Raw genomic sequence first — 16,352 nt, 5'->3', positions numbered from 1 at the left:
TGTGGTCACTTGGGGAGTGAATCAATGGACAGAAGATCTTCCTCTCTGTCTCTCCTTCTCACTGTGTATCTGACTTTGCAATAAAAATGAATGTCTTTAAAAAAAAACAGAAAAAAATACACAGAAGATACATACAAACTCTTTGCATTTTGAAATGATTCTATTCAATGATCACTTGATAAAATAACTATGAAAAATGTCTTAGCACCTATTTTCAACTTTTTTTTTAAAGATTTATTCATTTTATTACAGCCAGATATACACAGAGGAGGAGAGACAGAGAGGAAGATCTTCCGTCCGATGATTCCGTCCGTTGAAAATAGGTGCTAAGACATTTTTCATAGTTATTTTATCAAGTGATCATTGAATAGAATCATTTCAAAATGCAAAGAGTTTGTATGTATCTTCTGTGTATTTTTTTCTGTTTTTTTTTTTTTTTAAAGACATTCATTTTTATTGCAAAGTCAGATACACAGTGAGAAGGAGAGACAGAGAGGAAGATCTTCCGTCCGATGATTCACTCCCCAAGTGAGCCACAACGGGCCAATGCGCGCCGATCCGAAGCCGGGAACCAGGAACCTCTTCCGGGTCTCCCACGCGGGTGCAGGGTCCCAATGCATTGGGCCGTCCTCAACTGCTTTCCCAGGCCACAAGCAGGGAGCTGGATGGGAAGTGGAGCTGCCGGGATTAGAACTGGTGCCCATATGGGATCCCGGGGCGTTCAAGGCGAGGACTTTAGCCACTAGGCTACGCCACCGGGCCCTATTTTCAACTTTTGTACTTATTTCTTGATTGATGAGAAGCCAAACATTCATGGGCCATACCTGAAATCGTGTATACTTAAAGCACACGGAAGTATTTTATCGAATGACTCCCTGTGGGTTAATCTGATCGGTTGCTATTCAATTGATGCATTCCCCAGGTCCAATCAGCTCCAAGGTAGAAGTGGTCACACAGTGTAAACAGAACTCACTGGTAGAGTCTTTGGTTGGGGTTTTTTCCTGAGAGTAAGGCAGGAGATACATGCCCACAGCCTTGTGGTTTGCTCACAGTGCCACAGCAACTTCAGTTATTCAGAAATGGCTGAATTCCTCCATCTCCAGGGACTGGAGGCCTTGTTTAATGTCCTGCAGAGTGCCTGTTGCATCACATGCTTAACAATCCTGGCAAAGAAGCCACAAGTCACTGACTTGGATTGCAGAGTTGCCAGAGCTGAGTTGTTTGCCCTCCAGAAACTCTGTCTGCATAGACAAGTTTATACTTTTTTATCTAGTCACAGGTGAGAAAAATGTTTCTAAAAAAAAAAAGGATACTTAGAGGTAATGTGCTACTTTCAGCTCAACAAAATACCCAAGTTCCTGCCGGGAGGACCTTCTTTGCACATCATCTGTTTCCCTGTAGAGAGAGCCTCTTTAAGGACTGTATCATCAAGGCCAGCATCCCTTGTGCCCAGGACAAGGCTGTATCTGCCAATATGCAACAATTTTTTTTAAAGATTGTATTGCTGATGAAAAGTCATGAGCAGACTGGCTAGGAATCAACCACTAGCCTCCAGGTTTCCTTCTGTGAAATGGAGTCTCCTTCACAGAATTATAAGATATCACATGATCAAAGTAGCAGCATCTCACACAGTACCGTGTGCCCGATGCCCGTGTGTGTGTGTGTGTGTGTGTGTGTGTGTGTGCACGCGTGTGTGTAAGCTGTTTGGCATGGGGTGGTCATGGGGTGACTTAGTTAACACAAGAGCTTTCCCAGTGAAGTTCATTCTGTGGCCATCATGGCCATGTTTGGAATTACTGATCAGGAAAAGGGGCCTTGTGCTTGGCACTATTTAGGAAAAGCAGGCAGGTGATCAGTGAATTTTTTAAGCTAGTGGAAAAAATGGATTCTAGGGTAAAGATTTCAGAATAACATGGAAACACAGAATCTCTTCCCTCCAACGCCTACAGAAATGAACAAAAGTCACCTGCCACAAAACCTTAGGTGAAACCCAGACTCCATCTGATAAACCATGAGGCTTTCTGAAAATCCCAATGTAAGAAAACACATTTATACATATTCCCCATTGCTCCTTCCATACATGATTATCACATAACCTCATCGAAGACCATACATAGCCAATTCGTAACCAACCAATATTTTAAAACTGGATGTCATGGCAAAGGTCTAGCTTTCTGTCTTTTCTGGGAAGATGGGTCAACCTCCCACGGGACCCACTCTCCTGCAATCAGGTGCTGCTCTTCACACACACTAGCTCCACACGCATCATCACCCGCCCGGATCCCACAAGCATTTCAGACGATGAGCCCTAGTGGGTTCATTCCTGCTTCTACATAGAAAAGAAAACTGAGGCTCAGGCAAAACAACGAACTTGCCTGATGTGAAACATTGGGGGTCCTGGGTTTCCAAGACAGATATTTCAAATCAATTCTATTGTCTTCCACACACAACCAGCTGAAAATAGGTGAACCTGGAACCAGCCCCTTCTCTCTATTGCCTCTGATGCTGGTTTTATGAAGCCCTGTCTCCCACCCTTAGCTCACAGTTGCTCTGTTCCTGCTCTGGGGACTGCAAGTCAATGCCTTACAGCATTACTCACTTAAGCAGGGCAGTGGGGCAAGGGGCAGGCTGGCCTCATAAGACCCAGTGTCACCAGACAGACACAGTGGTCACCTCACCTCTAGAATTAATGTCCTAATGCTGGACTTCATTTTCTTTTCTTAAAAAATTTTTTTTAAAGATTTATTTTTATTGGAAAGGCAGACCTACAGATAAAAGGAGAGAAGAAGGATCTTCCATCTGCTGCTTCACTCCTCAGATGGCCACAATGGCCAAAGATGAGCCAATCTGAATCCAGGAGCCAGGAACTTCTTCTGGATCTCCCACTTGGATGCAGGGTTTCAAGACGTTGGGCCATTCTCCACTGCTTTGCCAGGCCATAAGCAGGGATCTGGAAGGGAAGTGGAACAGCTGGAGGGGAAGAGGAACAGCTGGATGTGCACCAGCACCCATATGGAATCCTGGCACTTGCAAGGGGGAGGATTAGCCAATTGAGCCATTGTAACAGGCCCCGTAATTCATATTCAAATCCTTTGCAGGAACCCAGGGCTCCAGTCGAGCAATCTGACTGTAGAACCCAGACAGACCATCACAGCATTCTTGGAACATGGTGACTCCCATGGCTGGCCACTCAGAAGGAGGTCATAAGCCCTAGAGATAAAGCAGAGACCTGCTCACAAGTTGATTGTAGACCACTCCATCCATAAGACCCAGCACCCTTTAGCTCCTGGCAGGGGGAGGGGGTGTTCCAGAATTGAGGGACAGCTACGTGCTGTAAACTTACACCTAGTGTCTCACTGAATCCCCAATCTTTAAGGAAGGTCAAAAGATCTCATGCTACAAAAGAGAAAGCTTAGTCTTAGAGAAGCTGAATAACTTCCCTAAGATAATAGGTCCTGATGGCTAGCCTATCTGGTTCTAGAAACCAAACATTTTCTATTTAGGTAACACTGACTCCTAAGGGAGGAGTGGAACAGTTTCCAGGAAACAAAACCTATGATATGCCTTCTAATGCAATTACAGTGGGGTAGGTGGCCAGTGACTCAGCCCAGAACGGAGAATTCTCCTTTCCCAGTCCCTTGGCTTCTGGTGAGGGTGTTCTTGCTAACAGGGTTCCTTAGAAAGGCTGATGAGACAGTGGAGATGACCAACGGGGTCATACTTTATCACCATCAGACCACTGTGCAGTCGAGCAAGCCCTGAAGGAGGGAATGGGTTTGGGCCACAGCCCAACCTCCTCACAGGGAGAGGAGGAGGAGGGTGCAGAGCAGCTTGCGTAAGTGGGGATCCTTCAGGAGCACCTTCAGGATGTGGCTGCGGTGGGCACAAAGGAAACAGGCACAGCACACAGATCTGGGTGGCAGTGGGGCCCCAGGCACATGCGCCCTGGGCTTGCAGTTAGCCCAGGACTGCGCAGGCTGTATCCATCTTCAGAGTAGGACAATGTTCTCTCTCTCTCTTTTTTTTAAGATTTATTTATTTTTATTACAAAGTCGGATATACAGAGAGGAGGAGAGACAGAGAGGAAGATCTTCCGTCCGATGATTCACTCCCCAAGTGAGCCGCACGGCCAGTGCTGTGCCGATCCAAAGCCAGGAACCTGGAACCTCCTTCGGGTCTCCCACGCGGGTGCAGGGTCCCAAAGCATTGGGCCATCCTTGACTGTTTTCCCAGGCCACAAGCAGGGAGCTGGATGGGAAGTGGAGCTGCCGGGATTAGAACCAACGCCCATATGGGATCCTGGCGCGTGCAAGGCGAGAACTTTAGCCGCTAGGCCACTGTGCAGGGCCCAGGACAATGTTCTTAAGTCAGAGGTGACTTTGTTGGTCATGAGACCATCCAGGCCAGCAGAGATCTTGGCCACACCTTCAGGTGGGTGGCACCAGCATTGCCCACCCATTTCCTAACTGATTCAGAGAACACCAATGGGGAATATTTTACCTGTAGGTACCCCGCCCAACAAGGAGGGGTCAGGGAATGCTTAAAATCCCAAGACCCTTCCTCAAACCTTTGGTGTCTCTCTCTCCCTCCCCTTTTGAGAGGAAGCTCACCTCCCGATTTTCTCTCTCTGGAGGTGCTTTCCCCTTTGCTCTCCCTTCCCTGCTCACCTGGTCCCTTCGCAAATAAACTTTTCTGTCTGCAACAGATTTCCAGCTATTTCTTTCTTTCTTTTTTTTTTCTTAAAGATTTATTTATTTTCATTACAAAGTCAGATATACAGAGAGGAGGAGAGACAGAGAGGAAGATCTTCCATCCGATGATTCACTCCCCAAGTGAGCCACAACGGGCCAATGTGCGCCGATCCGAAGCTGGGAACCAGGAACCTCTTCCAGGTCTCCCACGTGGGTGCAGGGTCCCAATGCATTGGGCCGTCCTCAACTGCTTTCCCAGGCCACAAGCAGGGAGCTGGATGGGAAGTGGAGCTGCCGGGATTAGAACCGGCACCCATATGGGATCCCGGGGAGTTCAAGGCGAGGACTTTAGCCACTAGGCCACGCCGCCGGGCCCCCCAGCTATTTATTTCTATACTAAGCTGAGGAAGGAACCCACCAGGCATTTCTGATAACAGATCACCAGGGAGCCATGTGGCCCAGGCTAGCACTTGGCTGGCAATGTGAAGCAGGGAGTATTGGAACTGAGCAGAAGTGACTGCAGTACTCTGCCGAAGTCAAGCGGACACACTCCCATCCAAAAATGTTTGGAATGCTGAGTCTGCACAGAAGGTCAATACCCACCCTGATCTATCTTCCACCACAGAGGCACCGCTGAGACGCTCCTCATCAAAACAAACCCACAGAGGCTGTGTATTCCTGCCTACCTCTGGAAGAACTCAAACTACCTTTCAAAAAGGACTTCTGATAAGTAACTCCTCCCTCCACTTCTATGGATACAGACCTCCCCTTCCACCCCCAATCACCGTGAGACCACTGCCCAGAGAACACTGTGTCCAAACTCGGTGTGAAGAGAACCACGCCCCTTTATCTTTATATATAACAAAAGGGAGGAATGTGAGGAGTGATTTATGATTCCATTTTAGACCTGCCACTGCTTTAAATAGTTGTTTCCCTAGGTCATCAGCTCTCTTAAGTTTCAGTTTCAGTTTCCCTTAGGTTTTCAGTTTCCTTATATTTCGGTTTTGGCTTTGGTTTTAGGCTGTTTAGTTCCATGTCTAATTTTGTTCCCTGACTATCCACCAATCCCTTGCGACCCTGTATTCCTGTCTTACTGAGGCACTCTTAAGTCATCTAAACAACCGGGTTTCTTCTTCTGTATTTCGATAATGTCATGAATTGTATGGGGACAACTGATCAGATCTGTAGGAAAACAATTGATTCAAGAGAGGACACTGGAAATCCTTGCCAATGTGGAGTCAGTACAGAGGTAGTTCCAATTCTGGTGGGAAGGCTCTGGGAGCAGTTAATATGGAAATGAACAGGCAAGAGACTCAGGTTTAGAGTCCTCAGGTTTAGATAATAGATCAAAGAGAGGTGCTTCCTCTCCCAGGCAGGGAAACAGGAATTAACAGACTGAGGAAAGGATCCTGCTGGTTGAACAAATTGTGTATTAGGAGACTCCTTCTTGCTGTTGAAATGTAAATTCCGCAAACCCTTGTCCGGGATACCTGTGTGACCACCTGTCTTTAACGTCTAATGCTATTAGTAAACTTCGGCTGTTGACCATCAGTCAACAGTCCATGTGTATTATTGTCGGTTCCATGTACCAAGTCAATTGCTGCCAGACAGCAAACAATGAATGATACACACTGAACATCAAACCAACTATGCATTCCTGGAGTAATCCAGTTCCCTGCTATTGGCCTAGGAAAAGCAGCAGAAGATGGCCCAAGGGATTGGGACCTTTGTCAAGAAACCCATGCATCTGGCGCGATGGCCTAGTGGCTAAAGTCCTCGCCTTGAACGTGCCGGGATCCCATATGAGCACCGATTCTAATCCCAGCAGCTCCACTTCCCATCTAGCTCCCTGCTTGTGGCCTGGGAAAGCAGTCGAGGATGGCCCAAAGCTTTGGGACCCTGCACCCGTGTGGGAGATCTGGAGGAAGCTCCTGGCTTTGGATCGGCTCAACACTGGTTGTGGTGGCCACTTGGAGAGTAAATCATCGGACGGAAGATCTTCTTCTCTGTCTCTCCTCCTCTCTGTATATTTGCTTTTGCAATAAAAATAAAATAAATCTTTTTTTTCACTGCCCAGATTTTTTTTTAATATTTTTGACAATCTTTACATAGTTAATTAGGGCATAAAGGTTCAAGGGCTACAGGGATGTGGGTAAGACTATCATTTCCACACTTTTTTTTTTCTATATCTTTATGCTTATTATTAAATAAAATAAATCTTTAAAAAAAAAAAGAAAAGAAAAAGAACCCCAGATGTAGGCCTGTGGTTCAATCCTCCATCTGGGTGCCGATTTGCATCCTGGCTGTTCCACTTCCCACCCAGCTCCCTGCTTGTGGACTGGGAAAGTAGCACAGAATTGCCCAAGGCCTTGGGACCCTACACCCACTTGGGGGACCTAGAGGAAGCTCCTGGCTCCTGACTTTGGATTGGCTCAGCTCTCGCTGCAGCCATTTGGGGAGTGAACCAACGATGAATCTTTCTTTCTGTCTCCCTTTCTCTCTATAAATCTGCTTTTTTAAAAAATTATTTTTATTGGAAAGTTGCAGACCCAAGATCCCGCAGAACCCCAAGGGAAGCAAGGCAACAAGTTTGCCTTTGTGTTCTATTGGAAGGATGGCTTCAAGGGAAAAGGGAAGTTAGAGGTGGTGGGAAGATGATTCCAACAGCTCAGTGGCTGAAACTCAGGTGGTGACACTGCTCAGTCCCCTCTCCAGATGTGAGGATTCATCAAGGGGAGCTGGACTCAGGCGTCTGTGCTGTCCACCCCTTGCCAAGATGGTCCTGCTGCCCAGACAATGCTGGGAGGCAGAGCCCAGCCCTAGAGAAGGCCTGCCAGGAGGCGTGTGCATGTGGCAGGGTGTGTGTATGATAGGGTGGTGTGTGTATAAGGAAGGCAGTGGGGGAAAGGGGGAGGCTGTGTGTGGTAGGCTGTGTGCCTGTGGTAGAGTGTGTATGCAAGGTGGGGTGCTGGGGGAGGTGAGAGGGTGGTACTTACAGCGAAACCCACACCACCCTTCTAGGCTGAGGAGATACCTTTATTAGCCCTGGGACAGAGTAAGTAGCAACACCATTCTTTTAAAAATCTCCATTAAGTTTTTATGTCTCTACTTAGCATTCCATGCTTGCAAGCTAAACAGGACAAACAAAGTTGTAGGTGAAGAGCTGCTTCTTACTTCAGTGCCATTTCAAAGGAAAAATCACACAAAGCTCTCATCCACTCCGTTGACCATTTTGGCCATGTATGCATTAAAATCTGCATGAATCTATACATGAATAAAACTGAAGTTTCCTAGTCAGTGTAAATTAAAAACCCTAAACATATACTTGAAATATAATTTTATTGCATATTACAAATGCCAGTTAATCTCCCTTTGACATGCCGGAACTTTCATAGCAGAAGCAGAGCTTGACCATTTGTGAGCAACTGTATGATTTGCAACTCTAAAGACCAAGTATGCTTTGAAAAGCAAATACTACCCGTTGTTATACACCCTTAAGTAACACAAGTAAATGATCTTGGCTGCAAAATGCTTATAAACACCATTTCCACTAAGGGCTCATGGCTAATTGCTGCAGAAAACCTACAGCGCAGTAACATCAGGCAGTCCTACCACTGGAGCATGAGACGAATCAGTTTCATTCATTGCTGCCAAACCCACCATTTCACTCAAAGTGATCCTCAGTCACTTATAGGTTCTATGAGAGCTGCAGGGCGTTCAGGCCTGAAACCATGAAGCTTACATGGGGTCAGGAATGTGTCAGGACAGTTAAAGCTAGCTATTTCTTCCTGAGAACATAGTTTTTGAAATACGACAATCTTAAATAAACCATAAGACAATAGTATGATAAATTATTTTTCTAAAGTATAGATTCCCTGGTACTACAGACAGCTATGATTGTTAACACCTAGCTTAAAGACGTAACACCTAGCTTAAAGACATGAAGTCTCATTGAAAATGTATGAAACAAGGCACAGCCTCATACACTTATGTGAAATGCTAGATAAATGGGCCTAAAAATACAGGGATTTTTGTAAAAAAAAGATTTATTTTATTTTTATTGCAAAAGCAGATATACAGAGAGGAGGAGAGACAGAGAGGAAGATCTTCCGTCCTCTGGTTCACTCCCCAAGTGGCCACAATGGCCAGAGCTGTGCTGATCCAAAGTCAGGAGCCAGGAGCTTCCTCCAGGTCTCCCATGCGGATGCAGGATCCCAAGGCTTTGGGCCGTTCTTGACTGCTTTCCCCGTCCACATGCAGGGAGCTGGATGGGAAGTAGAGCTGCTGGGATAAGAACCTGTGCCCATATGGGATCCTGGCCCGTTCAAGGCGAGGACTTTAGCCACTAGGCCACCTAGCCAGACCCAGGAATTTTGCTAAGACAAGATAATGACATGTTTTGTGATATTCTGAAACAACTTTCCTAAAGGACAAATTAATTCTGAACATGTGAAGAAGACAGCAGGAAAGTTTATGAAGAATCAAAGATTTGTTTGAGTAAGTGAGGGCATTATACATAAAGCTGTTCTAAATCGCGTGTAACATTATCGTTGTTTTTAGCGATTAAAAAAAGGCACATTGTCATTTTAATTCTGACATCCTAAATTAATTTACCTTGCTTCTACTATAGGTAGTGTACCTAGAAATTATATGTAAAATATCACCTGCAGCAAAAAGAATTTAATAGCATTATTTATAAAGTGTAGGATCTGTAACAATTCTGATCATGAGTGAAAGCATGAACTTACTGCACTTAAAACATGATCAGTCTCTCACAGAAAAATCTAGAAAACCCTTGCACCACTACCACTACCGCTACCACACGGTTGGTTCCTGTTAAAGGGTAACAAGCTGGGAACACAGCGTCTCACGTGGCCTTCCAACGTGAGAATTCAGCGTGCCCCATGGAGATTTGAAGCTGGTAATCTGGCCAAATACAAGCATTTTGTATAACAAACTGATCGTCCGCCACTAAGTTATTCTCCCAGAACTGTGTGGGTCAGATAGGACACAAGTGCTAGTTTGGGGCTGTTTACAGGCAGTGATTCCTGAAAGACCACTGCTGGAACCCTTGGTGTGTGGGAGGATGCATTCTAATTCTGCAGAATTTAACGCCACAGAGCCCACAACAGCCACTTGTCAGACACCACGAGGCTGGGAGCGCACAGAGCCTGCTGGGCCACAAGGTTCTGTGGGTGGGCTGGAGAGAAACAGCAGCAGAGCGCCTTTGTGTGTAACCATGAAACCAGCCCCTCGATAGCTTCTGGCAAACACGTGGTCAGTGTCTCAGTTTCCCACAGCAGTTTACCAGAGCTTTTCACAGAGCTTCCCACGTTCTCCTCTCCACTCCCCCTCCCTCCCCAAAAAACCCACTACAGACTGTTTCTGAAGAATCAGAAATAACTAGGAAATAGATTTGTTAGAGGAATTAAATTAGGATTTTACTTAGTCAACAGGTTCAATTCTTGGTTGTGACTAGCAGAATCAAGGTGATCGATTGAACTTATTGAATAAAACTATATAATGTGACCACCAGATACAGGTGTTATAAGGTAAATAATAAGTTAAAGTTATATATATATATATATTTTTCAAATAAATATACAAATATCTTCTCAGAGCTTTCTGTAGACTTGCCTCTCCAAAAGGGAATTTTTGGAATACTTTAGATATCAAACACAGCTGTATCTCAAAACACTACAAGAATACTAAGTCTTGGGCTCAGCATGGTAGCTTAGTGGCTAAAGTTCTGGTCTTGTACACACTGGGATCCGTATGGGTTCCAGTTCTAATCCCGGCAGCTCCACTTCCCATCCAGCTCTCTGCTTGTGGCCTGGGAAAGCAGTCAAGGATGGCCCCAAGCCTTGGGATCCTGCACCCGCGTGGGAGACCTGGAGGAAATTCCTGGCTCCTGGCTCTGGCTTTGGATTGGCGTAGCTCCAGCTGTTGTGGCCACTTGGAGAGTGAACCAGAGGACAGAAGATCTTCCTCTCTGTCTCTGTGTACCTGACTTTGCAATAAAAGTAAATAATAAATCTTAAAAAGAATTATTAGGATAATTTGAAAATATTACTTTTTTCCCCTCCCATTTTTGTTTCCTGAAAATTAGTATGTGTTACTCTGCTTGGTTTGGGCTGGAGGCAAGCACTAACCACACCAGTGTGACAATGACTGTGTCCTCGCACAAAAGCAAACTGAGTGTAAGAAGCTGGGTGTCCATTCATTAAAATGAAGAGGAAACGCCGCTTCCACCCACATCCTATTGGATAAACCATGCATGCATCGAGTGTGTGATTCAAGAAAGATGAGACAGAGCATACTTCAGAGAGAGCCCTACTCTCCAGATAATACAACCACGACACTCTACCCTTGTGCATGTTTCTGTGACTTTTAAAAGTCAGTGCTATAAATCAGAGCATTTCACTGAAAGACAGGCAACAGGCACTTGAAACAGCAAGCTTGGCTGGTTTTTTTTTTTTCGGTGCTGTGCACACAGATGTGTGTCTGGGACCTCCTAGGGAAATCAAGCCTGAAGAGCTGGCCGAGAACTTCTGCCTCTGAATATACGTGTTACCTTCTTGTTTGTGAGAACACTAAGTTGGGCTTACATTTCCACATCCAGCTGTCGGGGTCTTTTACATCCTCTTGATTGGAAGTACTGGAGATGTCATCGTCCGTCTGCTCCGTGGAAAACTACAGCATCAGGGTGGATGTCTTGTGAGTTAAGGTGGGGCCCCTGGGCTCAGGCTCCCCATCCACCTGTGCTGGCATCAGTGGAGCACTTCAGGATCAAATGTTTGAGGGAAGAGTAGAAAAGTGTCAATCCCAACAGTATCCACAAGGTGGCCCTCAAGAGTAGCACTGACAGCTCTTTGACCTGCATTTCATTTTCAGAAAACTAATCCAGGTATCTTTATTCACAGATGGTCAGAAGGATTCTTTTCCAAAGGCCATCTGACTACTTCATGTTTTCTCTCTCTTCTACCCCATACTACTCTAGCCCCTCCCTGTAAGGTGACCAATAGCATGGCCCGAAAGCCACTGTCCAGAGCTCCCCAGAGCGTGTGCACCTGCTTCCAGACAAGCGGTTTTGATGCGGACAGATGCCCTGCACAGCACTCCTTCACTCGCCCTCAGTGTGGGCTTATCCTATTCAGAGAGGATTTACCAGCTTCGCTTGAATCTGGGCATAGTGGAAAGACCCATTTTCATCAACCATTTCCAGTCAGCCATCATCATGCCTATGATTGGGAAAAGGAAGGAGGGCTCTGTGACGCGGACCAGTAACACCAGCCAAGTCAGGGCAGTGTCGTTCTAACACAGGTGGGCGCGGCACATCCCACTGATGCTAACGAGGAAAAGTCTGCAAAGAAGAACAGAGTGCTTCACTGGTAACAGCGACATAAGGAACACACACATACACACCTGGCCAGCAGGTAGGTCTCGTCTCCCGTGCTGTTCCACAGCTGGCAGCCACCGCCCCAACAGCCGACCTTCAGAACGATGATGCTTCCCAAATCTGCAGCTCTGCTCACTTGCTGTCCAGCCCTAGTTCCTCAAGGGACAGCATGTCCACACAGATCCAGCTACGATGCTGCAGGACAGGCAAAGGGATAGAATTCCTACCCCCATCCGGGGCCTGGCGCCTCTCCCTGGTTCAGTCACTACAGCCAGCCCCACTCCCTGTGTGGCACCCATGGCTTCCCCCTAGCTCCCCTGCTGCTGTGGTGTCTGGTGGGCACCCACAGTCACTTCCCCACGACTGAGACTGGCTGCCATCCCTGCAGATGGCTCAGGCAGGCCAGCTCTGCTGGTCCAACTGCCTACAGAACACCTGAGCCGGCAGTGCCATCTGATGCAAGGCCTGCTCCAACCTCCCGGCCTGGAACCTGAAATTCTCCAGGCTTTTTTTTTTCTTTTGTCTTCAGCCTCCTCGTCCAATTATTCGCCAGAAGCAATTGATCTCTCTCACTCTCTATCCATCATTCCTCTTACCTCTCTTCCCCAGGATGTCCCAAACCAGCTTATCTGCCACACGCAGAGCAGCCACACTGATGCTGACCGTGGCCCTTCAGTGGCGGGGCTCTGTGCTCACAGTGCTGTGCCAGCTCTGTGACAGGCCAACAGGGATGCAGCCTCCATCCGTCTCCCCAGCCCTAGGGCTTGCCACTTGCGTTGCTGTCACCACGCTCCAGCTTGGACTGAAGCATCCACCTCTGGGCCCTCTGGATGTGCTGTTCTTAGAATGATCCTCACTTGGCTCCCTCTGAACTTGCAGATTCCAGCTGGTCTCTTCTAGAAAGACTTCCTTTTCACTGTCGCTTTCCCTCGACAGGCTCTGCCAGGTCACACCAGGCTCTACCACCTCCCAGAAGGCCTGAGGGTACCACTCCCCACACTGTATGACAGCAACGCACCTTTCTTCTCCTAGACTGTAACCTTGGCACAGGGGTGGCAAATGTTCCCTCTGCCAAGGGCCATATAGATGTTTATAACATGTGTGGATAATAAGCTGGGGCCAACCCTGGAGTGCGGTGCGTTAGGCAGGCACCTGTGGTGTCTGTGTACCCTGTGGGTCCCAGCTTGAGCCAGGAACCCCTGGGGAATTTTCAGTGCAATTTCTGTGTTAGTTTCCATTCTGCATTTATTCTCATTCTGCAACTTGCAGGGTTTTTCAGCCCTCAGACTTCCCTATTTTTGTTCCCATTTTCCATCGCTTTGGGTTTCGGTCATATTTTCTGAGTGGTGTCTTCAAAGGTGGTTTCTATTCAGGCCCGGACTTGTAATCTCTAAGAACCTTTTTTTCCGATCTGTGTGACCAAGTGGAGCATGGCACAGAGCTGGGGCAGGGCGACCTGAGGGCGGTGGGCTGGCTGGGTTCGCCCAGGGCTGGTTTCACTGTTCCCCTGTGGTCCTGCCTGAGTCAAGTGGTGACTCGGCCTCCATCTGCTGGTTCCTGCTGGGCGTTCTGCACCAGCCTGAGCTTTTGGCCCCTTGGAGACTGCTGTCTGTCTCATTGCCGTCTCTCTGCCCTTGAGGCTTTCTGCCCTCTAGAAGTTCTCCCGGGGGTCTCATCACCACTCTGGTGGGGTTCTGGTGGCAGGAAGACAAATGGGTATGTTCTGCGCCACCACACCCCAACACCCCGGCTTCAAGTCAGCCTGATGGTTGCAGTTTATCACTCCACTTCCTGTAGCTCTGTCTTCCCTGGCAGTTTTTCCTTACTCCTTCACTACGCTTGGAATTCATCCCTTTTTGTTCGCGTGCTCTGTGTTTTGAAGAGGTAGCTCTCACCTCCTTCCCCCGCCTGCTCCCACACTTGCAGCCTGTACACAACAACCAGGTCCCAAGCTTCATTCAGGTCAAGGGCAGAGTGTTCCAGAGGTGCCTCGCTGACCGTCTCTGTCCATGGGCTGCCCCTGCCCAGGATGTATTCCCCTCACAGCCGCATCGCCCCGCATAGCTCTCAGCTTCCAACGCTGCTAGTCCAGGCAGCCATGCCCCTTGGCTTGCTTCCCAGCCCAGCCCAGGTCCTCAACCTGCGTCTCTAGTCCCACTTGTTCCTGAGAACTAAGCCTGGAAATCCCGTGTCTTCATCAATGCTCCAGTTATTGTTGTTATTATTTTGATGGGGGGTGGTTGATAGACACCAAATGGAACTCGTTTTCTTCTCACTCAAACCTGAAATCTTTCTTCATTTTTTAAAAAGATTTATTTATTTTTATTGCAAAGGCAGATATACAGAGAGAGGGAGAGACAGAGAGGAAGATCTTCCATCCATTGATTCACTCCCCAAGTGAGCACAACGGCCAGAACTGAGTCAATCCGAAGCCAGGAGCCATGAGCCTCTTCCAGGTCTCCCATGTGAGTGCAGGATCCCAAGGCTTTAGACCATCCTCTGCTGCTTTCCCAGGCCACAAGCAGGAAGCTGGATGGGAAGCGGGGCCATTGGGATAAGAACCAGCGCCCATATGGGAATCCCAGCATGTTTAAGGTGAGGACTTTAGCTACTAGGCTACTGCACCAGGCCCATTTCCATACCTCTAATCATGAAAACTACAAACTCAGCAGCCATCTGTATTTTTCTTTCTTCCCTGTATTGCACTGAATGGTCAAATCTTGAGGAATTCTCCTTCTTCAACATCTTTGAATTGTCTGTAACCAAAGATTCCCCTTGCTAATGTTTGAAGACCAATTTCTATGATAAGCTATTTTCCTGGTAGTTGCAGAGCAGCTTTTAAAAGCACAGATCTGCCCTTCCTGTGTACTCTTTGCTGTGTGTTAACCACGCATTGTCTCTCTTCCTCCCTATCATCTTTACCCAAAGATCTTTACACCATGCCCCTTGGGGCTCCCCAAGCTGCTCCACAGGGCAGAACTAGGCCCAGGCCCTTCACCAGCCTTGCTCCTGTGGGGAGCACCAGGGCCTTTTCTGCCCAGTAACCAGTAACTCAACAGACCTGCCGAGGTCCCCTGTCTCCTCGCTGTGCACCCCACATGTTCGCTCAGTGTACTCACAGGTACAGCACTACAAATGCCCTGGGTCTCCTGAAGTTGTAGTATCCTTTATTTGTTACTTGAACTTTCCACCTAAAAACTTAGAGAAAAAAGTTGGCACTTTTTAAACTCAATTCTGGAAGCATGTCAGACAATGCTTTTCTGTTAAAATAGTATTTGAAACCATGTCTAAAATCCATGCATATAAGGGATTTGGGATCTTCTAGAATGCATGGATAATGTATATTATGAAAAAGTATGGCTTTCATAATTTTTGCACCAAAATAAGTTCATCTTCTAATTCCATCTTCCGGAAACTTTCTGAAGTGCCTGACTACTAGTATGATCAAAGTAATCTCTTATATGTAAATCACATTTAACTTACAGGGCTTTACATATATATATATATATATATATATATACACATATATATTTAAGATTTTTATTGGAAAGTCAGATATACAGAGAGGAAGATCTTCCATTCGTTGTTTCACTCCCCAAGTGGCTGCAACAGCCGGAGCTGAGCTGATCCGAAACCAGGAGCCAGGAGCTTCTTCTGGTCTCCCATGTAGGTGTAGGGTCCCAAGGCTTTGGGCCATCCTCGACTACTTTCCCAGGCCACAAGCAGGGAGCTAGATGGGAAGCAGGACTCCCAGGATTAGAACCAGAACCCATATGGGGTCCTGGTGCGTTCACGTTCAAGGCGAGGACTTTAGCTGCTAGGCCACCGCACCAACCGATAATCGCCTCTTTGCTGAGTGAAAATCATTTGGAAAATTTACCTGCAGAGGGATAAAGTGACAAGCATTTCCTCCACAGCGGAGCAGGTTTTCAGTACATCAAAGGCAGTAATCCCATTGACAGTGATGATCACAGCTGACCTGTGTTGGGTCGTCTTGGGTCCTGATGCCCCAAGTCGGGGCTTGTGCCCATGTCCCCCTGGTGCCACAGTTTGGGCTGCTTCTGTTTCAGGTGTGACTTTTGGATCACCTGCCAACATCAGTGAAAACGACAGTTCCTCAGATCCTGGCCAGGCCTGTTGGGTCAGAATTGCCTAGCTGGGAATCTGCCTTCTGAATAAGCCTGCAGGTAATGCTTGCGTTTTTAAAATTTGATTTCCTTTGTTTTCAATTCTGAAGTTTATAAGCCATGAGTGCTAATAAA

This window comes from Ochotona princeps, chromosome 17, assembly GCF_030435755.1.
Source record: "Ochotona princeps isolate mOchPri1 chromosome 17, mOchPri1.hap1, whole genome shotgun sequence".
Lineage (NCBI taxonomy): Eukaryota > Metazoa > Chordata > Mammalia > Lagomorpha > Ochotonidae > Ochotona > Ochotona princeps.
The sequence above is the reverse complement of the archived record's forward strand: the minus strand, read 5'-3'. Positions refer to the sequence as shown.